Source organism: Pipistrellus hanaki (assembly GCF_964339955.1).
Source record: "Pipistrellus hanaki genome assembly, chromosome: 1".
Taxonomy (NCBI): Eukaryota; Metazoa; Chordata; class Mammalia; order Chiroptera; family Vespertilionidae; genus Pipistrellus; species Pipistrellus hanaki.
Genome location: NC_140503.1, coordinates 99,743,805 through 99,771,701, shown reverse-complemented (window position 1 = coordinate 99,771,701; position 27,897 = coordinate 99,743,805).

Sequence of the window (27,897 nt, the reverse complement as noted above, 5' to 3'; positions counted from 1 at the left end):
GCCAAAGGAGACTGGGAATAGTGTAGTGAGTATGCAGCAGATGATAGGGCACCGCCTTCTTTATTGCCCTGAACTCTCAGCAGGAGAAATCAGCACTACAGCTATTGGGCCCTATTCAGTCACACACCATTTCCATTTTATGGTAGCAAACTAAGACCAACATTTTTAACTGTGTCTTTAGTACAAACAGGATGGCATGCTACAGAGTCACAAGGTTTAGCTCTCTTTATCCTAAAATGGGCACCCTCTAGAACTTCTCCTCCCTCCCCCCCCCCCCCCAGGGACCTACAAGCCCATGGAAAGTAGTTGAGATCCAAAGGGTCCTCAGGAGCTCTGCCGCTGGTCAGACAGACATTGTTGCCTCTTCTTCTAGCAAAGGCTCTGTTTTGAAGGAGAATAAAGTCCATGACATTGGCTAGAAATGGGAAAGGGAGAAATATCTCCTGGGGTCCACTGACAAAAGGAATAGAGATTGATTTTTCTGCAGGTTCCTTGTCACTGCCTCCCTACTCTTCTCCCCTCCCAGAGAACCTTCTCCTTCTCTCCTCCATTGTCCCTCCTTCCTCCACTCATTTTTCCCTCCCCAATCCATGCTGGCTCAGGGTGAGGATTCCAGAGAGACCTGACCAGGCCCTGGCTGCTCAGGGAAAGCCAGTGATTCCCTGAAAGCCAGTCATGCTTCCCAGGTCAGAGAAAGGCAGCATTTCTGGCTCAGAAATCTGAATGATGACAAATTTAGAGCTGCCTCTAAGTCCAACTGTTTTGGCTTCCATTTGTGTACCTAGAGCCAGCCTGGCCCAGAAGATTGGCTTCCAACTAGGGCTCTGCAGCCCAGAGCTATGGCCAACTATTCCAGGCCCTCAGACTCCCCTGCACCTTTTCTGTGTCACTATCAGGCATCTTGGCCCCTCTGGTTGGCTTTACTGCCCCAAATTTCTGGAACATGCTGACTGTATCCTTCTCATGCAATGGTGATAGATGAGGGAATAGATTGGTAGCAAGGGACAGAAGAATCCAGTTCGTACTAACTTGGGCACAAAAAGGGACTTTATTGGGGGATGTGATGATACCAGGTTTTCTCTTTTGAGGAGCCAGCCAGTGTCAGGTATGGGATATTGGCAAACATATTCCAAATAAAAGAAGGGTTGAGCAATCAACATAGGAAGAGTGGGGATACTGTTGGGCCTTGGGAATATCTAAACCCAAGAATCCGTCTTCCTCCTTCTATTTCCATCCCTGTCTCTGCTTCTCTCTGACTGTATATCAGCTTTCTACACCTCCCAAGCTTCACCCCTCCCAACCTCAGCTCCTGGAGAGAATAGGCTTTTATATCAGCACCAATTGAAAAAATCCCAGGGAAGTCTGATTGGCTCACCTTGAGTTGAGGTCTGCCCCTAGAACACTCAGCCAAGGCCTGAGGCTGGAGTAACAATATGGCTTCTCCCATGGGAACCCTATGGGTGTAAAGGTGGAAGGAGCAATTTACTAGGACACTGAGAGGAGGGACAGAGAGACAAATCAATAGGTATCTACTTTATCTACTGTATCACTATAATGACTGTAGAATTTTTTGTAGACCCTGTTACAGAAGCTTAGTGAATATTACTTTCACCTCCTCTTGTTTGCTAGGACTATGGACAGCTGGATATACTTTCTTCCCTTATCCATAGCTTCTGACATGTCATTCTCACTCATGGACTTCCCTCACCTGTCAACCCAGATGATGGTCCTTGTAGCCACACTTGCTGTCTTGTCCCAGCATCCTCTCGTCCTGGTCACTTTTACTCAGCTGTTAGGATAGAGTTCAAAGATAGGAGCCAGCTGACAGCAGCTGCCTTCTACTACAAGACTTGTTTGAGTTGTCTTGTAAGCATGGTGTGGGGAGGTAGGTTTTTGATATCTAAATCCAGCCTACCACCAGGAATGCACAGGGCCTACTCAAGAAGGCAAATAATCCTTTCCCCTAATATTTACATGGTAAAATAAGATTGTTTTAGAGTAATAAATTTGACAGTAAAATAGTAGACAAGTTTTCAGACTAATTTAAATTGGCTAATTGAAATAAGTGAATATTCTAGAAAAACTAATTGCACTGGACAAAAAGCTGTTCCTAAAGTGTTAACTAAAAATTTTATTGTTAGTTCATCTCAGGATAAAATCTCACAACAGGAAATGAATCTAAAGCAGTCACATTATAGTGCAAAAAATTAAAATTTAAAATCTATCAAGACTACATTATAAAATTTTCAAAAGCCTCCCAATATTTAAATCAAAAAAGGGGAAAGTAGAAGAATATCATGTAAGGAAAAATATCCTGAAAGTAAATTACATCTAGAAAGTTTATACTTTAGAGAATTAATTATAATGCTAACAGCAAGACACCCATGAAAAACACACATTGTGTCAAAACAAGCCAGAGGAAAATCATTTGGGCAAAAAATGAAAAAAAGATCCCAAGTAAAATTTATAAAAAATATATTCCTTTATTAACTTTTGGTTGATAATATGTTTATATATTTTCAGAAAACAACTCAGAGACCATGTGGATTCTGGCAACAGAGAGGAATCGACTCCAACCATGAAGACAGAAGAGGAGCAGTCCAGAGATGGAAGTTGCTGATATCTAAACCCAAGAATCCGTCTTCCTCCTTCTATCTCCATCCCTGTCTCTGCTTCTGACTGTATATCAGCTTTCTACACCTCCCAAGCTTCACCCCTCCCAACCTCAGCTCCTGGAGGTTGACATATTAGCAGACAGCCGCTATGTGTCGCTGAAGGATGCCCAGGACCAAATCAGAGAGGATTGGACCTGCATTACCACCATTTGTCCACCATCCAGAACTGAAATATCATTGCTGACATGTACACATAAGGAACTGTTTGACATTGAAATTGGGTCTCAAAAGAACTGTTGGCCCAGAAGGAAACTCACTACAGACTGATTCATATGCCTTTCAGCATAACGATTATTGCTTGTCTCATTTTTTATTCTTATAAGTATATTTTCAGTAGGACATGATCTCACTCATCTAGGAGAAATGGTGAACAACATAGACTGATGAACAAGAACAGACGCAGAGATAAGGAGCCATGGGTCAGACGTTGGACCTCAAAGGGCGGGTGGGGATAAAAGGGAGAGATCAACCAAAGGACTTATGTGCATACATATGAGCCTAACCAGTGGTCAAGGACAATAGGGGGTAAGGGTATGAGTGGGGAGCAGTCGGGGGTTGGGATGGGGATTGAGGAAATATATGTGATACCTTAATCTATAAAGAAATTAAAAAACAGCCGGGACCGGTTTGGCTCAATGGATAGAGCTTCGGCCTGGGGACTGAAGGGTCCCGGGTTCAATTCCGGTCAAGGGCATGTACCTTGGTTGCGGGCACATTCCCAGTAGGGGGTGTGCAAGAGGCAGCTGATCGATGACTCTCTCTCATCGATGTTTCTAACTCTCTATCTCTCTCCTTTCCTCTCTGTACAAAATCAATAAAAATATATTTTTAAAAAAAAGAATTTAAAAAACAAAAACAAAGATAGGAGCCAGGATTTGGAATTAGATATACCTAAGTTTGGACTAAATGCCACCATTTAACTACCTATTGGGTCTTAAACAACATCTCTAAAAAAGTGGAGAAGATAATAATATCTAACTAACAGAATTATGGAACAGGTTAAAATAAATGATGAATGAAGTTATTGGCACCTAGTAGGCATTCAGTAAGTGACAGCCTGTAAAAAGCCACACCAAGATATAGAGTATTCTCAGCTCTCTATTCAAACAGCAAGATCACTCTATCTGAGCAGGACCTATTTGTGGCAGGTGGGAGAAGAGTGGTGGCAATTCTCTTCTAGTCCCAGGCTCTGGGTGCAGGCTGAAGGAGAGAACCTCTGTCCCAATTCCCAGCTAACCCTACATCCATCTCTTCAGGCCAACCCTGGGAAATCCTCTGTTTCCTGGAAGAATGCTAACACTCTGGTGAAAGACCTCAGGCCTACCATTGGCCTCAGGAAAAGTGATTGATTCTTCATAGCTTGTCCTGAGAACAAAGTGGAGCAGGAGAAGAATACCTTGCATGGGACTCTGGCCACATCTGTCCTGGTGAAGCTCCAGGGAAATATTTTAGGCCACAGGGAAAAAGCCTGATCATGATCTGCATCTGTGCTTAAATCAGCCTTGTATATCACCATAGGCTGTCCCTTCTGAGGAGGTAGCTATATCAATATCCCATAGATCAGGTATGGGATATTGACAAACACAATCCAGATTCACCCCCTTTTGGGCCAGAATTCATGAGTTCCTGGCTGGTAGGTGTCATAGTGATGGAAGTGGGGTGCAACAAGGAGGAGCAAAGACATGGGCACACACATGCAAGCACACTCTCAAACACACATGTACCAGAAGCTGTACCTGAAGCCTCCCAAATGCCTAATAATAGTAACTGAGCCTGCATTTATAGAGCACTTACCATGAATCAGCACTGGGTTAACTTTTCTGTGTTCATTATTTCACTGAATCCTTTCCATGACCCCCAGGAGTGGCCATTAGTATCCCTGTTGATCAGATGAGGGAATGGAAGGTCCCAGGGTTAAGTAACTTGCCCAAGGTCATTCAGAATGTGACAGAGCCATCATTCAATTCCACATCTGGCTTATTTCAAAGCCCTATCACCCTGCTGTCCACATGGATACTATAAAAGACACAGGTTTTGTTTGTTTGTTTGTTTGTTTTTGGTTTGTTTTTTATTTATTTATTTTTACATTTTTAAAAAAATATTATCTGTGTACATATTTTAACCTTGCCCCCCCTCCCATACATACCCTCCTTCCCCAGAGTTTTCTGTTCATTGATTGTACTTATATGCATATATATAAGTCCTTCAGTTGATCTAATATGCCCCCCAGATCTCCCTACCCTCCCTGCTGTAATTTCACAGTCTGCTTGTCTCTATATCTATCTTTTGGTTCATCAGTTTATAATATTCTTTATTATCCATAAATGAATGAGGTAATGTGGTGTTTCTCTTTCATTGACTGGCTTATTTCACGCAGCATGATGCTCTCCAATTCCATCCAGGTTGCTGCAAATGATGAGAATTCCTTCTTTTTTATGGCAGCATAGTATTCCATTGTGTAGATGTACCATAGTTTTCTGATCCAGTCATCTGCTGACGGGCACCTAGGCTGTTTCCAAATTCTGGCTATTGTAGATTGTGCTGCTATGAACATAGGGGTGCATATATCCTTTCTGATTGGTGTTTCTAGTTTCTTGGGATATATTCCTAGGAGTGGGATTACTGGATCAAATGGGAGTTCCATTTTCAGGTTTTTTGAGGAAATTCCATACTGTTCTCCACAGTGGCTGCAGCAGTCTACATTCCCACCAGGAGTGCACCAGGGTTCCTTTTTCTCCGCATCCTCTCCAACACTTGTTTGTGGACTTGTTGCTGATAGCCATTCTGGCCGGTGTGAGATGGTACTGCATTGTACATAATTTGCAGATGACATGATATTGTACATAAAAAAAAGACCCCATCAAAAAATTAATAGACTTACTAAATGAATTTGGCAATGTAGCAGGATAAATCAACACCAAGAAATCTATGGCCTTTCTATACACCAACTGTGAACTTACAGAAAGAGAGACTAAAAAAGCAATCCTATTTACCATCGCACCAAAAAAATTAAGATACCTGGGAATAAACTTAACTAAGCAGGTAAAAGACCTATACTTGGAAAACTACAGGACACTAAAAAAAAAAAAAAAAAAAAAAAAAAAAAAAAAAAAAAAAAAAAAAGAGAGAGAGAGAGAGAGAGAGAGAGAGAGAGAGAGATAGAGGAAGATGTAAAAAGATGGAAGAACATAGCATGTTCATGGATTGGTAGAATCAACATCATTAAAATGTCCATACTACGCAAAGCAATTTATAGATTCAATGCACTCCCCATTAAAATACCAATGGCATATTTCACAGACTTAAAAAGAACTCTTCAAAAATTCATCTGGAATTTAAAAGAAAAGACCCCAAATAGCCACAGCAATCCTGAGAAAGAAGAATAATGTAGAAGGTATCTCAATACCATATTTCAAGCTGTATTACAAAGCAACTGTTCTCAAAACAGCATGGTACTGGCACAAGAAAAGACATCTAGATCAATGGAATAGAATAGAGAATCCAGATATCAACCCAAATCACTATGCTCAATTAATATTTGACAAAGGAGACCTGAATATACAATAGAGTCAAGACAGTCTCCTCAATAAATGGTGTTGGGAAAATTGGACAGATACATGGAAAAGAATGAAACTAGATCACCATCTTACACCATACACAAAAATAAACTCAAAATGAATACAGGACTTAAACATAAGACGGGAAACCATAAAAATACTAGAGGCATCCATAGGCAGCAAAATCTCAGACATATGCTAAAAGAACTTTTTGACTGATACTTCCCCTAGGCCAATGAAAGCTTAAGAGAAAATAAAGAAATGGGACTTCATCAAAATAAAAAGCCTTTTCACAGCAAAAGAAATCATCAACAAATCAACAAGAAATCTCACATATTTGCAGATGTTATTACTGATAAAGGTTCAATCTCTAACATCTATAGGCAGCTTATACAACTTAATAAAAGGAAGATAAATGAGCCAATAAAGAAATGAAAATGGACCTAAATAGAATCTTTTCAAAAAAGAATACAGAAGGAAGGCCAAGAGGCACATGAAAACTTGCTCAAAGTCACTAATTTTCCGAGAGATACAAATCAAAACAACAATGCAGTACCATCTCACACCGGCCAGAATGGCTATCAGAAACAAGTCCACAAACAAGTGTTGGAGAGGATGCGGAGAAAAAGGAACCCTGGTGCACTCCTGGTGGGAATGTAGACTGCTGCAGCCACTGTGGAGAACAGTATGGAATTTCCTCAAAAAACCTGAAAATGGAACTCCCATTTGATCCAGTAATCCCACTCCTAGGAATATATCCTAAGAAACTAGCAACACCAATAAGAAAGGATATATGCACCCCTATGCACATAGCAGCACAATTTACAATAAGTAAGATTTGGAAACAGCCTAGGTACCCGTCAGCAGATGACTGGATCAGAAAACTATGGTACATCTACACAATGGAATACTATGCTGCCATAAAAAAGAAGGAATTCTTACCATTTGCAGCAACCTGGATGGAATTGGAGAACATCATGCTAAGTGAAATAAGCCAGTCAATGAAAGAAAAATACCACATGATCTCACTCATTTATGGGTAATAAAGAAAATTATAAACTGTTGAACAAAAAGATAGATACAGAGACAGTAAGGCATTAAACAGAATGTCAAATTACAGCGGGAAGGTTAGGGAGAGATGGGAAGATAAGAGATCAATGGAAAGACTTGTGTGCATGCATATAAGCATAATCAATGGACTAAAAACTCTGGGGGCTGAGGGCATGTATGGGAGTGGGGGGGCAATTGTAAGATATGTACACATATAATACCTTAATAAAAATGGAGGGGGGAACAAAAACCTTGCACATGGCTCATTGAAGTGTGTACTGAGCACTGGAAACAATTCATAAATGCCTTAATATGTGGATTGCAAACATTTAGAATACTACTACCAGATGCCTTCCTTAGGGAATTATTACTCTTGGCTTGTCCAGTGTCACTGACAAAATCTCCTGTTTGAACTCGGCTCTGAGTCTTTGCAAGTTCCTTCCTAGAGCAGACTGAAATTTCTGGAATATTATTTTAAAACATTATATCCTATTGGTGCCCTCTAGAGGCAAAACACACACACACACACACACACACACACACACACACACACACACGCACACATGCACACGCACACACACGCATATAAAATACAGACAAATACATGAAGATCATACACACAATTTAAATTATAAATTTTTCCTTTGCTTTTGATGATTTTTAAGAAGTATAGAAAAGGGGAGAGAATTTCCTAAATGCCAATCAGGAAGACCTGTTGCACCTTTCAATGATAGTGTCAAGAACTGTGAATGAGCAGTGGAAATAAAGAAAGTCTAGGCTCCAATCTAAGGACTTAAGCAACAGGAGAGAGCCTGGGTGGAGTTGCTTTAGCTTACTAAGAGAGAAGGGGTCCATTCTATGTCAGGTGTTATCCTTTCTACAACTTTCACAAATCTTTCCAATTTCTTCACTCTTATAAATCTTAATTTTCCAAAGAAAAAGAAAAGGTAAGCATTTCTTAGGTTGACACTTATGAACACATTTTAAACACATTCTTACTTTCAAGAAAATACAATTTAACAAATTACAAGAGACCTTCTGTAATAAAAGCCAAGAGCAGGTGAATTTAAAACTTGTCTGGCAATCAATGTTTCAGTATTATTTAGTAATATTTAGATGTTTATAATTTAATTCAGCAATGGTCCAAAGCTTTTAAATTACCAAAGACTTTGAAAAATTATGTAAAGGTGAGAAGTGGGTGGGGAGCAGGCCCCACAGCTTGTTCTAGGAATTCAATTTCCAGGCCTCTAGCTGCTTGGATTTAAAACTGCTACATTTTCCCTTAGAAATAACATGCTAAGATTTGGGTGATAATGAGTTCAGCTTCTGATAGTAGCAGGACTGTTAAATAAGCATTTGCAGCCATTAGCCTCCTCACCTCTACACTGCATCATAGTAGACACCCCCTCTATCTACTCTTTTCATGTTCTACCTTGGTACCTGACCAGGGCTACCACACATCCTCTCATAAAGCTCAGTTGTCCCAAACCAAAGTCACCTATCTCAGTTTCACTCACCCCACAGAGCCAAGCCATTACCTTAAGTCCATCAACTCCTATAATATAAGACTGAGGGGACAAAGGTTCCAGCAAATTCAGGGAGGGCAGAATAAATGGCCCCAGAGAGAATTAAAAAGGAGATTGGCTTACCTGCCACCACAATCATTACCCAAGGCTCTGTCCTGGTGATGTAAGTCTGTGGGGCCTTGTCAGGGCCTGGGAAGCTTTATTCTTTGGTGGCCTGTCCCAGAAAGTCTGGGAGCTCCAAACCTGATCCAGTGGGTGGCCTTGCTAGACTGGCTGAGGTCCAACCTGGAGAGGCCAGACTGTAGTCTGATTTCCAGTGGTCTTCCCTTCTGCACCTTGTGCAGGGACCACTCAGGGGTCTCAGATTTGGGCAAAACTTGGCACAGTGTCCTTCCTTGTTGCATTTGAAGCATGGGCCTGGTAGAGGCTTAGCCCCTGACTTACTCTTGGGTGGAGGCTTAGCACTTCACTTAGGGTTTGTGAGAACGGTGGCTAGGAGCTGGAAGCCTCCTTCTGGACCTCAGCCTTGGCCTGATCTCACCTTGTTTTGGATTTGGAGCTTCTCATCTCTATTATTAAAGATTTTAAAGGCAGGTTAACAACATCTCATTTTTTTAAATCTTTATTGTTGAAAGTATCTTACCTAATAATAGACAAACATGTAAATTGACCATACCTTCACTATGCCCATAGCCAATCAGAGTGAGTATGCAAATTAACCCCTCCAAAAAAGATGGTTAATTTGCATACATAGGCACCCAGTACCTATGTCCCAGGAACATCCTGGCACCCAGGTCACTATGAGGTAAGGCCGCATGGGCCCAGACAGCCTAGGAAGGGCCTGAGCCAGGGAGCTACTGGGCAGGGACAAGCCTGTGATCAGAATGAGGGGGCGGGAGCGGAGCCTGCGATGGATTGAAGAGAGTTGGGGATCCGCTCCTGCCCAAGGCCAAAAGCCTCCACCAGAGGTTTTCAGCCTTGAGCAGGAGTGGAGCCTGTGATCCATCACAGGGAGCCTGGGGCCCCCTGCCCAAGGCCGAAAGCCTCTGAGCAGGCCCCACAGCTTGTTCTAGGACTTCAATTTCCAGGCCTCCAGCTGCTTGGATTTAAAACTGCTACATTTTCCCTCAGAAATGACATGCTAAGATTTGGGTGATAATGAGTTCACTCTTATAATTGTCTCTGGGGCCATTTATTCTGCCCTCCCTGAATTTGCTGGAACCTTTGTCCCCTCAGTCTTATATTATGGGAGTTAATGGACTTAAGGTAATGGCTTGGCTCTGTGGGGTGAGAGTGAAACTGAGATAGGTGACTTTGGTTTGGGACAACTGAGCTTTATGAGAGGATGTGTGGTAGCCCTGGTCAGGTACCAAGGTAGAACATGAAAAGAGTAGATAGAGGGGGTGTCTACTATGATGCAGTGTAGAGGTGAGGTGACTAATGGCTGCAAATGCTTACTTAACAGTCCTGCTTAATAGAGGCTTTCCGTCTGGGTAGGCCTAGACAGGGGTGGAGCCTGCGATCACAGGGAGCTGGGGGTCCCCTGCCCTGGGCAGGAGCTGGGAGAGCCCTGCCCAAACTGAAAGCCTCTGGCAGAGGCTTTTGGCCTGGGCAGGCCTAGGCAGGGGAGAGCCAGAGATCAGAGGGAGCTGGAGGACCCTTGCCCAGGCCTAAAGCTTCTGCCAGAGGCTTTTAGCCTGGGCAGGGCCCAGCCCTCAATGGGTGTGAACTATAGAGGAAACACCTTTGCTGACTGCTCATTGGCTAAGCTTCCTGTATGCCACTGGTAATATTCTTAGTAACTTGAGTATAAGAATCCAAGGAGATCTAGGGTTTTCCCACCATACTCCTGGGGGAACAAACAAAAGTCTGCTGCTGGAGGGCTAAGAAATGTCATATCCTGCCCTAGGCGGTTTGACTCAGTGGATAATGCCTCAGCCTTGCCAACAGCATGGTCTGGGTTTGATTCTGATCAAAGGCATGTACCTAGGTTGCAGGCTTCTTTCTGGCCAGGGCCCAGGTCAGGGCTCATGCAGGAGGGATTTATTTATCTTCTTTAATTGAAACTTTGTAGCCTTGTGGGGAGGCCTGGGCCAGCCAGGGTGTGCGGAAAGCTTGCCTTCCTCCATTATCTGCAAAACCCAAGCCTCCTGCTTGCTATGTGGCAGCAGCCATCTTGGTTGGGTTAATTTACATACTTGTTCCTGATTGGCAGCTGGGCGTGGCTTGTGGGTATAGCAGAGGTACAGTCAATTTGCATATTACTCTTTTATTAGATAGGACTTGTGTTCCTCAAAGTGTTCAAAGTGTTCCTCTAACTTTGATGTTTCTCTCTGTCTTTCCCTTTCTCTTCTACATTCTCTAAAAGTCAATGGAAACATATCCTCAGGTGAGGATAAAAAAAGAAAGAAAGAAAGAAATGCATATCCTATGAAAAACACATCTTGAAAATGCCTAAAGAAAGTGGTCATTTTTTCTTGGTGAAGGGACTGGAGTCCGTGTTGATGAAAACACCTTGGTGGCTGTGGTGACTGGCAGTGGCTGTGGTGACTGGCAGTGGCTGCAGCAGCAGGGTGATAGGGCTGGTGCCTTCCCCTGATCAGCCCAGTTGCCTCCCACAAAGGGATGCCAGATCATCAGTAGGACATCCCCTGAGGGCTCCCAGTATGTGAGAGGGGGCAGGTTGGGCTGAGGGACCCTCCACTCCCAGTGCACAAATTTTGTGCACCAAGCCCCTAGTCCTATCTAATAAAAGAGTAATATGCAAATTGACTGTACCTCTGCTACACCCACAAGCCACGCCCAGCTGCCAATCAGGAACAAGTATGCAAATTAACCCAACCAAGATGGCTGCTGCCACATAGCAAGCAGGAGGCTTGGGTTTTGCAGATAATGAAGGAAGGCAAGCTTTCCGCACACCCTGGCCACCCAGGCCTCCCCATAAGGCTACAACGTTTCAATTAAAGAAGATAAATAAATCCCAATAAAAACGCTGCAGCCACAGAGCAAGCAGGAAGCTTGGCTCTGTTCAAGGCTACAAAGTTTCAATTATAGAAGACAAATAAATCTCAGATACCAGGGCCTCCACTTGGGTCACTGTGAGGGGTGGCCAGCCTGAAAGCCAACACAGACCCCTCACCCAGGCCACCCTATGCCTCAAGGGAACCCCCACCCTGATCTGGGACACCCTTCAGGGAAAACCAGCTGGCCCCACCCATGCACCAGGCCTCTATCTTATCTAATAAAAGAGTAATATGCAGATTGACCATCACTCTAACACACAAGATGGCTGCCCCCATGTGGTCAAAGATCTTGACCCATGTGGACATAAGATAGCCACCACAAGATGGCCAGCAGGAGAGGGTAGTTGAGAGGGACCAGGCCTGCAAGTGAGGGCAGTTGTGGGTGATCAGGCCTGCAAGGGAGGGCAGTTGGGGGCAATTGAGCCTGCATGGGAGGGCAGTTAGGGGTGACCAGACTGGCAGAGGAGGGAAGTTGGCAGCAACCGGCCCTGCAGGGAAGGGCAGTTGGGGAGACCAGGCCTGCAGGGGAGGGAAGTTAGGGGCAAACAGGCTGGCAGGGGAGCAGTTAAGCATCAATCAGGCTTGCAGAGGTGATCAGGTTGGCAGGCAGAAGCGGTTAGGGGCAATCAGCAAGGCAGGCAGGTGAGCAGTTGGGAATCCAGGAGTCCTGGATTATGAGAAGGATGTCTGACTAAACGGGCAGTTGGACATCCCTCAAGGGGTCCCAGTTTGGAGAGGGTGCAGGCTGGGCTGAGGGACACACACCCCCGTGCACGAATTTCGTGTATCTGGCCTCTAATTTTATGTCTCTCTTTTTCCCATTGACCTCTTCTAGCTCACCCCTGCCCCCCACCCCAGGTCTTCACCACCTTATTGTCTGTGTCCCCTATGTTCATAGCAAGGCAATTTACAATAGCTAAGATTTGGAAACAGTATAAGTGACCATCAGCACATGAGTAGATATAAAAGTTATGGTACATTTACACAGGGTAGGTGATTGGGAAGAGATCAACCAATTAACTTCTATAAATATATGCATTAAAACATTTCTTACATACCGTTATATTGACTGGGATGAAAAAATATTTGTTGTGGGCCACATGTGGCCTGTTGGCTGTGACTTTAATATGCTTGTTGTGTATGGTGTCAGTTGATGGTCTAGTTTCATTTTTTTGCATGTACCTGTCCAATTTTCCCAACACCATTTATTAAAGAGACTGTCATTATTCCATTGTATGCTCTTGCCTCCTTTGTAAAATATTACTTGAGCATAATGGCTTGGATTGATTTCTGTTCCGTTGATTTATATGCCTGTTCTTGTGCTAGTACCAGGCTGTTTTGAGTACAGTGGCTTTGTACAATAGTATAATTTGATATCTGGTATTGTGATACTTCCAACTTTGTTCTTGTTTCTCAAGATTGCAGTGGCTATTCGGGGTCTTTTTAAAATTCCATATGAATTTTTTGGAGTGTTTGTTTTAGGTCGGTGAAATATGCCATTGGTATTTTAATAGGGATTGCACTGAATCTATAGATTGCTTTGGATAGTATGAACATTTTAATGATGTTGATTCTGCCAATCCATGAACATGATATATTCTTCCATTTGTTTATATCTTCCTTTCTCTTTTTTTCAATGTCTTATAGTTTTTTGGAGTACATGCCTTTTACCTCGTTGGTTGTTTATCCTTAAGTATCTTCATTTTGTGTGTGTGTGTGTGTGTAATGGTAAATGAGATGTTTTTTTTTAGTTTCTCTTTCTAAGATTTTATTATTAGTCCTTAAAAAATGTCATAGATTTCTAAATATTAAATTTGTATCTTCCATGTTGCTAAATTCATTTGTTAACTTTAGTAGTTTTTTTATGGAGTCTTTAGGGTTTTCTATATGTAATATCATGTCATCTGTGAATAATGTCAATTTTGCTTCCTCTTTTCCAATTTGGATCCCTTTTAGTTCTTCTTCTTCTCTGATTGCTATGGCTAGCACTTCCAGTAATGAGGACTTTTTTGATGGTTTTCTGGACCTGTGTCTATTTTTCAAAGTTTTTGGCAAATGTTTAGGCCTAATTGGCATGTAAATTGGGTGTTCAGAAGAAGGATTCCCTCTTAGAAGGAGGATCTAACATGGTTTATTTCCTTAAGGCCTCTGTGAGATGGAAGAAAAAGCAAGCTGGGTTTTCATCAGGACCTTGAGTGATTTTATTAAGTTTGTCATAATTGATAAGAATTAACCTGATAGTCTCATCTCAGGTCAGTTTTGAGGTCTGTGTCAGGGTGAACTGTGTTCACCACTGCATCCTATCTATGGGGGACATTAATGTGGTCCTGAGCTGCTAGCCAAACATGCTCCTTCTTCTCTGGGGTGAGAGGAGGACAGGATGACAGAGATGGCATACCAAGTCAGGTCATAGGACTGGGTCAAGTACTCAAATTCCTTAATAAAAGTGGTTAGGTTGGTGGAAAAAGAACTTAGTCTTTTTGCATTCTGGGAAAGGTGGATATGAACATAGAGAATGAAACATGGACTCAGACTATGACCTCAGTTCCAGATAACTCCCTTGGGGATAGAATAGGCATAGGAATAGAAGTGGCTGTTGGGAAAGGTGATCTTTAGGTGGCCCCAAAACGTGTGCTAGTTGGGGGGAAAGGTTGTTTTGGAACTTGTGTTCTAGGGATTTGGGCTCTCAGGGATTGGGGGAGAAGGTGATTGCTGGTTAGGAGAACCTGGGTTTTGAGAATCTACTGCGGGTGAGAGAGGTGATGTGTAAGGGGCAGAGGTTGGTGGTCTGCTGGATCAATGGTAGATTCAGAATCAGAAGTGTTTGGGATATGATGTTTTGTGTGAAGGAGAAGGATCTGATAGGTAGAGCAGGACTGTCGGAGAGAGGGTCAAAAATGAAGGGTGAAAAAGACCTGGATGTGGGAACTCTCTGATCATTTCCCATTGCAGTGACAGCAATTATCTAAATCTTGCAACATGTTGAAATGAAAAGGGTTGTTTTCAGGCCATTGAGACTCATTATCTAGTTTATATTTTGGCCAAACAGTGTTACAAAAGAATATGAAGAGTTTGGGCCTGATCTCTCCTGTGAGTCTAAGGCAGTAGAGATTTTTTAAAAATATATTTTTACTGGTTTCAGATAGGAAGGGAGAAATAGATATAGATAGAAGCATCAATGATGAGAGAGAGTCATTGATTGGCTGCCTCTTGCACACCCCCTACTGGGGATTGAGCCCTCAACCCAAGCATGTGCCCTTGACTGGAATCAAACCCAGGACCCTCCAGTCTGCAGGTTGATGCTCTGTTCACTGAGCCAAACCAGGTCGGACCGATTGAGATTTTTAAGGAGATAGCCAAGTGGGGTCATTTTAGGGAAGTGTTGAGGGAGTGTTCCCCATGATAAGGAAAATAAGCATGGCCCATGAGAGAGGAAGGGTGGTGACAGACCTTAAGTCCAAACGTGACTATTTAGGGCAGGGGTCTCCACTGCTAAACAAACCACCATGAGAAACAAGGAATGACCATCCATACAGGGCATCTCCAATCCAGAAGGACCTGAGGCTGAACAGTGGAGCAGTCTTCTGGCCCAGTGCTGGGACTTTCCAGAAGTCAGTGAGAGTAAGTGGACAGAAAACTCGAGAGAAGTTTAATTGTGGAATGTCATTCACCTAAAGAAGATTGGCTGGTGTGTGATGGAGGGTCAGCAATCGAGAAGGAGAGGTTCCTGATCCAGTATCTTCCTTGGCTGGTTCAGGAGGGCCCATTAGGGAGGGAGGCCTAATTGATACACGTGATCGTGTCCCCTGAGTAGTATTCAGAGGTAAGCCTAGGCTGAGTTGCTGTTGCCTACCATTCTCTGAGTAGCAAATTTGGGTTCACTGAAGCTGGAGCAATGGCTCCCCTTCCCCATGGAACCCTCCCGGGTTTCAGCACCAATTGTTATGGTTCCTGAAGGAGGAACACATGAGACCAAAAGTGGAAAGGAATTATAAATTTATTAAGTCATCTGCAAACCAAATGGGATGCCCGAAATGGCATCAGCACCCAGGACTGAGGAGTCAGAGATTTTAAAAGACTCTAGGTGGGATTTTTTGGTGGGGAATTATCTGGGTGGATCTGGGTCCTGGACAAGTCTGAAGGGGAAAGTCTGGCTGGTCTTAGCAAATGGGATGTTGTCTAAGGAAAATGAAATGTTAGTTGCAGATCTAAAGGTCATTTTCCCAGGGGAAGTGATATCAATATAATTATTTGATCAGACCTAACATATATAACCTTGTATAAATTATGTGTGTTCCTGTTTAAAATACTTTAATTTATATTACTGATTCATTAACAAAGAACTCATAGATAGATGTAGATAGATATAGATATAGATATAGATATAGATATAGATATAGATATAAACATATAACAAAAAACAAGATAGCTTGTATCAAAGGCAAGGCAAGCATCTCTTGGATCAGAAATCCATAATGGTGAGCAAGGATGAAGCCAGAGGCATATGAGTTCTATGTTAATGAACCAACAATATATATCTATATAATACAGAGGTAATATGCAAATTGGTTATTATACCATCACAGTAATTACTGTTCAATTGGCTGCACTAGCAGTAGGAGCTGGTGGGCGGGGACTTGCATTGCTGGGACATGAGGCTGCCTCCCAGCCTGGCCCTGGCCAGGGACGTTAGGCTGCCTCATTGGCTCCTCATATGAAAGGTGATCTCAGATCCTCATTTTTATTCAGTGTAGTGGAGCATGGGAATTAGTTTATAGGATCCAGTTCCACTTGGGGAAATGTTACTAAAGTAGATGTAAAATGGGGTCATATTTATTCACTCACAGGCTTGCTGTAGAACAGACAGAGTCACCATCCTCACAGAATTCAGGATGCTCCATGTGCAAACCTAGAATGAAAAGTCAGCAACACCCCACATGGCCAAGAACTATAATAGAAACTTCCCTTTAAAATGAGCGTATGCAACAGAGCTGTGAATTCCCGGGAGGGCCAAGAGGAAAGCCGTCCTTGAGGTTAATTTAATAGTTTAAGGTGCAAAACTGGCATCAGAAAGTAGTGGCATAACACCGAGTGCATGCAGTCACGTGGCAACACTGAGACTGTGGGACCCCTGTGTTCCCAACACCGTGGAAGCCCCCTGCCCCCACCCCAGCCTCTGGATGCAGGTTACAGATGACCACGTGCACAGGGATGAGGACTTCGGGCCCGTGGTGGAAGGGTTAGGGGACAGAGGATCTCCTCTCATAAAGTCTCCCCCAGTCCACACAGCATCAGGCTGTGTGGAGTGCTCCCACTGATGGCGTCACCAGGTGATGTCACCTAGGGGCCGCTCAGGCAGTTTCCCTGAAGAGGGGATCTGTGCCCAGCTCAGAGGCAAGGAGGTGCAGGCTTGGAGGCCATGCAACTCCCAACAGCCCCTGTAGTGTGGCCAGAGCTGAAGCTGCAGGTCCATCTGGCTGTCGTGGGGCCTGGACAATGGGAGCCCAGACCCACGGGCCTTCCTAGCTAAATCACTCCCCTCCTGCATCCCTCACCAAACCAGGGACTGACCCTCATTCTCCCCATCAGACCCCAGAAGCCCAACCTCCCAAATGGTGACTTTTGAATGTGTGCTCTCATCTTAATATTTCAGTCTCAGAAACTAACACTTCCCTTAACCCCCTCACCTCTGATCTAACCTTTAACAGGAGCCATTGCCAACTACATTTGGTCCAGCACCCCTCTCCCCCTTTTAGCTCCCCACCTTCCTCCATGGAAGCTGCTATTGCTTCCTGTGAACTCAAACAAAATAGGATTACTCAAAGAAGAATATGTTCGAGCAAAGTCCTTGAACTAAAGAAGAAATAAAGTAACTAATATACACAAGACAAGTTAACTTCAAAGGTAATCAAGTAATTGCAAAGGAAAGCTACCTGGGACATTTTAATAATATTTAATCAAAATATTCAGTACTGGAGAGGGTGTGATGAAACAGACACCTGATAGCACTGCTCCGGAGTATAGGGGACATAATTTCTGGAGACAGTTTGACAGGATGTAGCAAATATTCAGGCTTCTGGGCTGGGTGACTACATTTCCTGGTATTTATCACACATAATAAAAAGTTGGGCCAGATATCATCCTACCTAATAAAAGAGTAATATGCAAATTAACCATCACTCCATTATACCCACAAGCCACACTCACCAACCAATTAGAGAAAGTATGCAAATAAACCTCAACCAACCAAGATGGCTGCAGTTACAGAGAGCAGGAGAGAGGCTTGGATTTCCCGGCAATGGAGGAAGCCAAGCTTTCCACACACCCTGGCCAGCCTAGGCCTCCACTCAAGGATACAAAGTTTCAATAATAGAAGATAAATTCCAAGAAAAATGGGGGTAGTTACGGAACTGGAAAGAACAGGCTAGGGTTTCCCCCAGCAACGGAGGAAGCCAAGCTTTCCACCTGCCCTGGCCAGCCTAGGCCTCTGCTTAAGGTTACAAAGTTTCAATTATAGAAGGTAAACAAATTCAAACAGAAGTGGCGGTCTCCACAGAGCAAGGGAGCTTGGCTCCACTCCAGGCTACAAAGTTTCAATTGTAAAAGGTAAATAAATTCCAGATACCAGGGCCTCTGCTTGGGTCACTGGGGGGCATGGCTAGCCTGCAAACCACTACAGGCCCCTTGCCCAGGCTGCCCCACACCCCAAGGGAACCCCCACCCTGATCCAGGACACACTTCACGGCAAACCAGCTGGCCCCACCCATGCACCAGGACTCTATCCTATCTAATAAAAGAGTAATATGCAGATTGACCATCACTTCAACACATAAGATGGCTGCCCCCATGTGGTTAAAGATCCTGTTCCCATGTGGATACAAAATGGCCACCACAAGATGGCCAGCAGGGGAGGGCAGTTGGGAGACACCAGGCCTGCAAGGGAGGGCAGTTGAGAGACCAGGTCTGCAAGTGAGGGCAGTTGGAGGCAATTAACCTTGAAGGGGAGGGCAGTTAGGTGACCAGGCTGGCAGAGGAGGGAAGTTGGGGGCAAATAGGCTGGATGGGGAGCAGTTAGACATCAATCAGGCTGGCATGGGAGTGGTTAGGGGGTGATCATGCTGGCAGCAGAAGCAGTTAGGGGCAATCAGGAAGGCAGGCAGGCAAGCAGTTGTGAGCCAGCAGTCCTGGATTGTGAGAGGGATGTCCGACTGCCCATGGGATCAGGTCTAAATGGGCAGTTGAACATCCCTCGAGAGGTCCCAGACTGGAGAGGGTGCAGGCTGGGCTGAGGAACATCCCTCTACCCAGTGCACGAATTTCATGTACCGGGCCTCTAGTCATAATAATAAAGGCTAATATGCAAATAGTCATCATGCCATGACACCGTAAGGACCGAACAGCAGGGGGTTGCATGTGAGACAGGCAGGGGGAGAGGGGACGGGGGCTTGCATCGTTGGTGGGTGGGACTTGCATTGGGCTGGGATGTGAGGCTGTCTCCTGATCCAGCACCAGGCCAGGGGACGTAAACAGCAATATTGAAATATTTCCTCTAATTACAATATTTCCCTTTCAATGTGCACGAATTTTGTGCGCCAGGCCACTAGTCTATACATATAAAGAGGTAATATGCTAATTTGTCCATTACAGTGTTTGAGTCATGACCAGGCAGGAGCTGGTGGAGAGGGATGGGGGCAGGGACTTCCACTCCCAGCACAGGCATGCACAGGCCTGCCGAGCGCTAACTACATTGCTGTCTCGAAAGGCGGATGCTGCTCCCTACTGGTGGGTGGGGATGGGGGCAGCTGGCCAAACCTGAGTTCAGCTTTGGTGGGAGCAACAGGAGCCCGAGGCCACTCCAGACTCTGCAGGTCCCAGGCCAGACGGTGACTCAGTGGCAGGCAGTGTCTCCATGCATGGTGCCCAGGGGTGTCTGCAAGGGGTGTGGGGCCTTGCCGTGAGCTGCTGCACCACCACTGCTGCTCAGTGGGAGCCCGGTGGTCTGGAGCCGGAGTGGGTGTGCACAGATTGCTGCACACCCCTCCCTGCCCTGTTCAGGCCCCAAGCCTGCCTCTGCAGCCATCCATAGACCCTGCCCCACACTTCAAGCAGAAGGAGGAGGCTCACAGTTGCAGGCGTCCTAGGCCACACCACCTGCGCCTCCGCCTGCCTGGCTAGCAGGGACCAGAGTGTCATAGGCAAGCTGCTCCCACCTTTGGTGGCGGAACAGGGAGGAGGGCACTGGGTGGAGGGAGGGGACCTAAGTTGGGGTCCTCCCAGCTCAGGGAAGAGGCCCGGCCTGGGCCCGGTGGGGAGCTTAGGAAATCTGGCTGAGCAGGCACCAGTTCATACCAACTGTTACTCTGCCATCTTCCTCCAGTTCTCCAAGCCAACCCTCCTGCTCCCCTTCCTGGGGAAATAGGTTCCGAGCCACCTCCCTGAGCTCAGACTGTGAATCTGGAAACTCAGGGAAGAATGCCAGGTAGGGCCTGGGGGGAGAGGGGGAGAGGGGGAGAGGAGTGGGGTGGGCAGTGCAGAACTACCAGGGCTGAGCTGCTTTGGTGTCTCGGTGAACTTTGCAACCAACCCAAATAGGAAACCGAGAAGGGAGAAGCTGGGAGCTGTGGAGTCTCAGTGCTTTATTCACTTGAAAACAGCGCCACTTGGAATGTGAGGCAGCTGTACATTCAGCTGAGAAATGAGGCTGAAACCCACTGTTGCTGCTCAGTCCGAGGCCCAAAGATCCAACATGAGAAGGAAAAAATGGAGGGAGAGCCTACAGGAAGGGAGGATAATTGAAGGAAATGTATCTAGACTTTCCCAAGCCCTTTCCCTCTTTCCACTGCCTACAAAAGCCCAGGCCCAGCCACAGTTCTGTCTCCATCTTTTAGTTCCCTGTTCTCCAACCACAAAGGAAAGAAATAAGGAAGGAGTCCATGCTGCCTCCAGAAAGTATCTATATACCTGATCGCCCAGTCACTTCTTGCAGAGGTAGGCCAGACTGTGGCTTAGGCCTGCTCCCCATCCGCTCCCCATGAGGAGTGGGCCTAAGCCATCAGTAGAACATCCTTGAGGGCTCCTGGACTGTGAGGGGGGTTCAGGGCTGTGGGACACCCCTCCCCACTGAATTTTCATGCACCAGGCCTCGGTATATATATATAAAACATCTGAAGGAAGCTTATCTGAAACACATCCTATCTAACAAAGAGGGAATATGCTAATAAACCATCACTTCCTCACAAAGATGGTGGCACCCACAGCCAATAAGGCGGGAATATGCTAATTGACTGCCATTCCCTCAAAAATGGTGGTACCCACAGCCACAAGATGGTGGTGCCCAGTCCCCTTAGTCCCACTCGGGTGGCAGGTGTGTGGTATGGCCAGGCCTGCCCCAAGGCAGGTCCAGCTGCTCTGCATGCCTGCCTCTGAAGTACCCCAGTCTCCTTAGACCTCTAGCCTCCCAGGGTTGGCTCGAGGCACAGGCAAGCCTCAGAGGGCAGCTGCCTAGCCACCCAGGGTTGGCCCAAGGATCAGGTAACCAGGGCCGGCCAAGGCTTGTGCTGCCGGCAGTGGCAGCAGCAGAGGTGTAATGGGGGTGTCACCTTTCCCTGTTTGCTGGGTTGCTCCTGCCCCTGAGTACCCCCAGACTGTGAGAGGGGGCAGGCCGGGCTGAGGGACCTCCCTCCAGTGCATGAATTTTCATACACTGGGCCTCTAGTCCTATATAATAAAAAGGTAATATGCAAATAGACCAAACGGCAGAACAACTGAACAACCAATCAAAGCATAATATGCTAATAATATGCTAAGGCTGCTCAACCACTCGCTATGATGTGCACTGACCACCAGTAGGCAGATGCTCTGACCAGTAGGTTAGCTTGCTGCTGGGGTCTGGCCAATTGATCAAGATGGGCCGGACACACCCTGGAGCTCTCTCTCATTCCCTCCCCAGCCTGATCATGCACTGGTGGGGTCCTTCAGCCTGGCCTGCACCCTCTTGCAATCCATGACTCCTCAGGAGATGTCAGAGAGCCAGTTTCAGCCCGATCCTGCAGGCCACTCCCAATGGGAGGGCACCAGATGCCAGGCGTGAGCCTCTCCCAATCAGGACTGATTGGGTGCAAGCCCGTGTCAGGCACAGTGGTTACAAGATGAACAAGAGCAGTAGGAGCTGCAGGCAGCATTGGACTGAAGGTTTCAGTCTTATGCCTACAGGCCACCCAGAAGGACACCAACCATGCACAAATTCATGCACCAGGCCTCTAGTTTCTTCATAAGGCACATCATAACTTCTTGAACTTAGGAAAACAAGGCACCACTTGAGCATTATACTTGTTGGCCATTTTAAACAGCAAAATCACCAACAAAAAGCACAGAATTACAAACAAATAAACAAAATGTGGCATGAGGTAGATTCAAAAAAGGATACCTGTTTATAATATGGGAGCTGAAACTATCAAGTGGAGTAGCATATGTTTTGAACTCAGCTGGGACCATAAGCATCTGATGTCTCAAAATTTCCCTCTCAATGCATATGTCTGTAAATGACCACAAAGAGTGTCATGTATTGATTTGGGGGTTATAAATAATTTTTTGTGAGTGGGCAATTTGCAAATAGGGAATCTGAAAATAATGAGGATTGACTTTTCACAAAGTTAAGGCATCCATGTAACAAGTACCTAAGTCAAGAAATAAAACATTTCCAGCATCCTTTCAGGCCCTCTTCAAGGGTAGCCACTGTCCTGACTTCTAACATCTTATATTAGTTTGTCTATTTTTTTCACACAATGTATGTGCTGTGTACTCTTGTGCCTGACTTCTTGTCAATATTACATTACTTGAGGCCTGGTGCACAAAATTCATGTACATGGAGATTGATCCCTCAGCCCAGCCTGTGCACTCCAGTAGTCCTGGAGCCCTAGGGAGATTTCCAACTGACAGCTTAGTTTCGTTCCCCATGGGCCTAAGTCAAACATCTTTAGTGATGCCATGGAGGTGGGAGAGGCTCCCGCCACCGTTGTGCTTGCCAGCCATGAGCCTGGCTTCTGGCTGAGTGGTGCTCCCCCTGTGGGAGTGCACTGACCACCAGGAGGCAGCTCCTGCATTGAGCATCTGTCCCCCTTGTGGTCAGTGCACATCATAGGGACCAGTCGTTCTGTAGTTCAGTCAATTTGCATAATAGGGTTTTATTATATAGTATTCATGCATATTGTTGCAAGTCATAATAGTATTAATCACTTTAAACATTTTTGTCCATCTGTTCTGTACAATTAATTTTGTCTGAAGTGAATTTGTATTCCAATAGTTGCTTTGTTGTCTTGCCTAGAATATTTCTTGTGCTTTAGATTTCTGATTTTCAGTCATTTTAAGTGGGAATCTTTCTGATTCTTCATCTTTCCCTTACTTTCTAGTAATGGAGTGGATATGCTGCTGCCTTGCCTTGTCCCCCATCCCACCACAGACTCCAGTTCAGAACCAAATCTTATAGGGGTGTGTTTCAGCATATCTGTTCTGATGAAAGATTGGAGATACCCAATCTCAGAGCCTGCAGCAGACGTGGCTCAGGTCCTGCTCATGAGGCTATAGCTGTCCACCTGACTCCTTGGGTCCCTATTTTACTGGAAATAGTTACACTAAGTAGAGTGTGGAAGCCTTTCTATGTCACCTTGAAAGTAGTGACACCCCACTCCAGCTCCTGGATTTGTGCAGGAAACCTTACTCTATTCTATGCCTTATGTGGAATTGTTTCGTTCCTATTTCTCTCCTGAAGTCAGTCTCCTGCCACCACTGCCTGGGTCCTGACCTAGAGCCCAGCATGCCCTTGGCTTCATCCTTGCTCACCATTATGGATCTCTGATCCCAGAGATGCTTGCCTTGTCTTTGATCCTTGCTATCTTTTTTTGGTTATCTCTTTTTATATTTGACCTGTCATTGCTATGTATCAGGAAATGGATGAAGTTGAGGAGTGGTTTTTAACTATGCTATCCTGTCTGACTTCTGCATTGCTTTGTTTTAACAGAGGATAACAAAGCCATTTGTTTCTGAGATAAAATATTGTTTAAGAGTCCTCATTCAGATGGAACCAACCCAAATGTCTATCAATGAATGAATGGCAAACAAAATGTGGTATATCAATATAATGGAATATTAGATATTCCAATAAATAACTAACCATTAAAAAGAATTACTGGTGCATGTTATTACATGGATGAACTTCATGTAATTCTGAATAAAAGCCATACACAAAAATGCCATCCTATCTAATAAAGAGGGAATATGCTAATTGACCCTCATGCCATAGCAAAGATGGTGGTGCCCAGAGCCAATAAGGAGGGAATATGCTAATTGAACCCACCCTCAAAGATGGCAGCGCCCACAGCCAATAATGATGGAATATGCTAATTGACTGCCATGCCCTCAAAAATGGTGGCACCCACAGCCACAAGATGGCAGCACCCAGTCCTCTCATCCTTGTCATGCCTCTAGAGTCCCCCAGTCCCTTCAGACCCCCAACCTCCCAGGCTGGCTGGAGGCACAGGCAAGCCTCAGCTATTGGCTGCCCAGCCAACCAGGGCTGCCCAAGGCTCAGGTAACTAGGATTGGCCAACGCTTGCACTGCCAGCAGTGGCAGCAGCAGAGGTGTGATGGGGGTGTCACCTTCCACTGATCACGGGGTCACCTCCTGCCCCTGAGGGCTCCTGGTCTGTGAGAGGGGGCAAGCTGGGCTGAGAGAACCCCCTCCAGTGCATGAATTTTCATGCATGGGGCCTCTAGTATATTATGATTCCATTTATATGAAATATTCAGAACAGATAAATCCATAGAGACTGACAGCTGATTGGTGGTTTTGGGAGCTAGGGGGAGGAAAAAAATGGGAAGTGACTTCTAATGGGTATAAAGTACCTTTTGGGGTGGTGAAAATGTTCTGGAACTCAATACTGGTGATGGTTGCACTACACTGTAAACATAGGAAATGCCACTGAATTGTGCACTTTAAAATGGTTAAAATCATGAACTTTATATTATGTGAATTTTACCACAGGCAAAAAAAATTATCCACTCTTTTTCACATCTTCCCAACTGCTACTGTTTGAATAGATCACTCCTTTGCAACAACACAATACCTAATTTATGCTTTTGCTGAGCATCTTTCACATTACACCGCAAATTATTTGTTCCTCTACCAGACTATAAGAGAAGAACTACAATATGTTCTATTCAGATTTGTTTCTTTATTACCTTGTTTTGTTTCTGGCACAGAGTAAGCCCAATAAGAACTTATTGAATAAATGAATGAGTACATTAGTTGAATTCAAATGACCGCTCAAAATTTTCACTCTTCTTTTGGGTCTCTTAATTTATTGTTAAAATTATCCCCTAGAGAATTTTATTTTCACTGGGAAACATATTTTAATGCATTAACTCAGAGCTGAAGCCTTTGGTGTTAGGGCCCCTCCTAAAACTCTGACCTTCCAGCCTTTGACAGTTCTAATCTAGCATCTACTGGAGGTACAATCATAATGGCTGAAGGCTCAGTTATACAAAATATTCTCAACAACTATGCTCAGAAATGCTTCTGCTGAGTCACCCTCCAGCACAAAGCATTTTCTTTACAGTGCTTTCATCTGTCCTCAAATATTGCAGTCTCCCTCTATAGAGGATAAGCAATGCACCAAATTGGAAGAGACTTCAAAGGGGTATGTCTGTCTATGCTCCAATGTATGCTTGCAGGCTTCAGGGTTATAAATTTCCCAAATATACCAGCTATCAGATTAAAATTTTGAGATACAAAAATTTATTCCTTAGCTTTAGGTTCAATTCTTCACAATATGGCTAAAGATATATTTCTTGTTCCAACTTGTGTGGAGATTCCCTCAGCATTAACTCTTTATACCCTCAAAACCACCCCTTTCACTCTTCCATATTAAAATTTGCAATTCTTTTGTTTAAAAAAAAAAAAAAAAAAAAAAAAAAAAAAAAAAAAAAAAAAAAAAAAAAACTAGGATCCTACCATGTGCCAGGAACTCTGGATTCCAACATCTTATATAATAAAAGGCTAATATGCAAATCAACTGAACATTGGGATGACTAGTTGCTATGATGCACACTGACCACCAGGGGTCAGATGCTCAATACAGGAGTTGCTGCCTGGTGGTCAGTGTGCTCCCACAGGGGGAGCATGGCTCAGCCAGAAGCCAGGCTCATGGCTGGTGAGCACAGCGGCAGTGGCACAGCGCTAAGGATGTCCAACTGCTGTCTTGAGGGTTTGCTTGAAGTTCCTATTTCTGACTCTAACCCAGCTTTGTAAGATATATCCCTATATTTACCAGCTTACAAACATTTTACTAACATATTATCCTTTGTGTTTTTAATAAATGGAAAAAAATCAGTGTTAATCTTTCTTTATGTGCCAATAGTCAGCAGCCTGTGGGCAGGTAGAGAGTGTCTGCGCCCAGCCACATGGAAATCCCTTTGATTACCTGAAATAGAGATACAAAGCAGAAGCTTGAAAATAATTGCTTTATAGCAATTTCTGCAAAGGTAGAATTACATGGAGATATCCCTTTCTGACACAGCATCCCCCAGTCTGACATCACAGAGTCACCTCATCTGATTTGATTAATGCAAACAGGGCTTTTTCTGGGAAATCCCACAGCCACCAACAGTGCCCTGGAGTTCTCAGTTACTCTATGGTCCCCAGAACTGAAGTTGGATTTCTCTATCATCTAGGAGACCCAAGGAGACTGAAGCCATTGCTTCCTTTGTTTATTCAATATCCTAGGGAGAGGGGATATATGTGGTCCCTGGTCTGCTTTGAAAGGGATGTGCTAGGATTCCAAAACCAATTTTGCAACCTGCCTCCAACAGTGATGCTGACTACTGTGGCAACCAGCAGCTCTCTATCATTAAGCCACCTGAAAAATAGTTCTACAGTAAAAGGATTTAGTCACCTGTCATTAGTTGGTCCTGATCACAAATGCTATTATTTGGCTACATCTGGTCAGCAAAGCATTTGAAGGTCTGCTTTGGATGTGAGAGTGACTTCTCCTTCCTAGTAATGCCTTTTGTACCATCTTCTTGTATGTAGCTATATTGTAGCTAAATATATGCCTGCTTGTCACTGTCTTAGTTTGGGTTTTCCAGAAGTTAACCCTAGGACAAAGATTCAAGGTCAAGGAATTTATTTTAATGGTGATCCCAGGAGACACTGGTAGGGGAGGAAGGCAGAGAAAAGAAGCTATAAAAATATTATTACCAAGCAAGTTACTGGGTGAACTCTGGGAAACAGAGTATTACACAAATCTCAGAGTTACAGCACCTGAGGAGTGAGGAAATTGTGATATTTACATGCCCATTTCCAACAGCCATTGGTTGACGGCCATTCCTCTGTAACATTAATTCTATGACTATATGGGGAAAAATGAACCTTAATTTCTACTTCATTTTACACAAACAATTTAATGCAAGAAAGAGCATATGCCTACCCTGGCTGGGTGTCTCAGTTGGTTGGAGCATCATCATGTACACCAAAAGGTTGGGGGTTCAATTCCCTGTCAGGACACATATCTAGGTTGAAGTTTCGTCCTCAGACGAGGCATGTATGGGAGGCAACCAATCGATATTTCACTCTCAAATAAAAATAAAAATAATTAAAAAAAAACACCAACAAACAAACAAACAAAACTATCGTAAGGTGAGCATTAAAAAAAAGGAAGAAAGAAAGAAAGAGCATATGCCTAGATGTAAGAGATAGAACTATAAACTACAAGAAATCAAAGGAGAATATGTGTAAAACCTTAGGATAGGCAAAGATTTCTTACACAGAAAGAACAAATAAAATGCACCTGAAACTAATAAATTGAACTTCATTCAGAATAAAATAATTCTGTCCTTTGAAAAACATTAATAAGAAAATGAAAAGGCAAGTCATAGCACAGGAAATAATACTTTCAATACATTTATCTCACCAAAGACTATATCTATAATATGTAAAGAACTCTGACAAATCAATAAAGACAAAAGACTGGAACAGACATTTCATAGAATACAATATACAAATGGCTAGTAA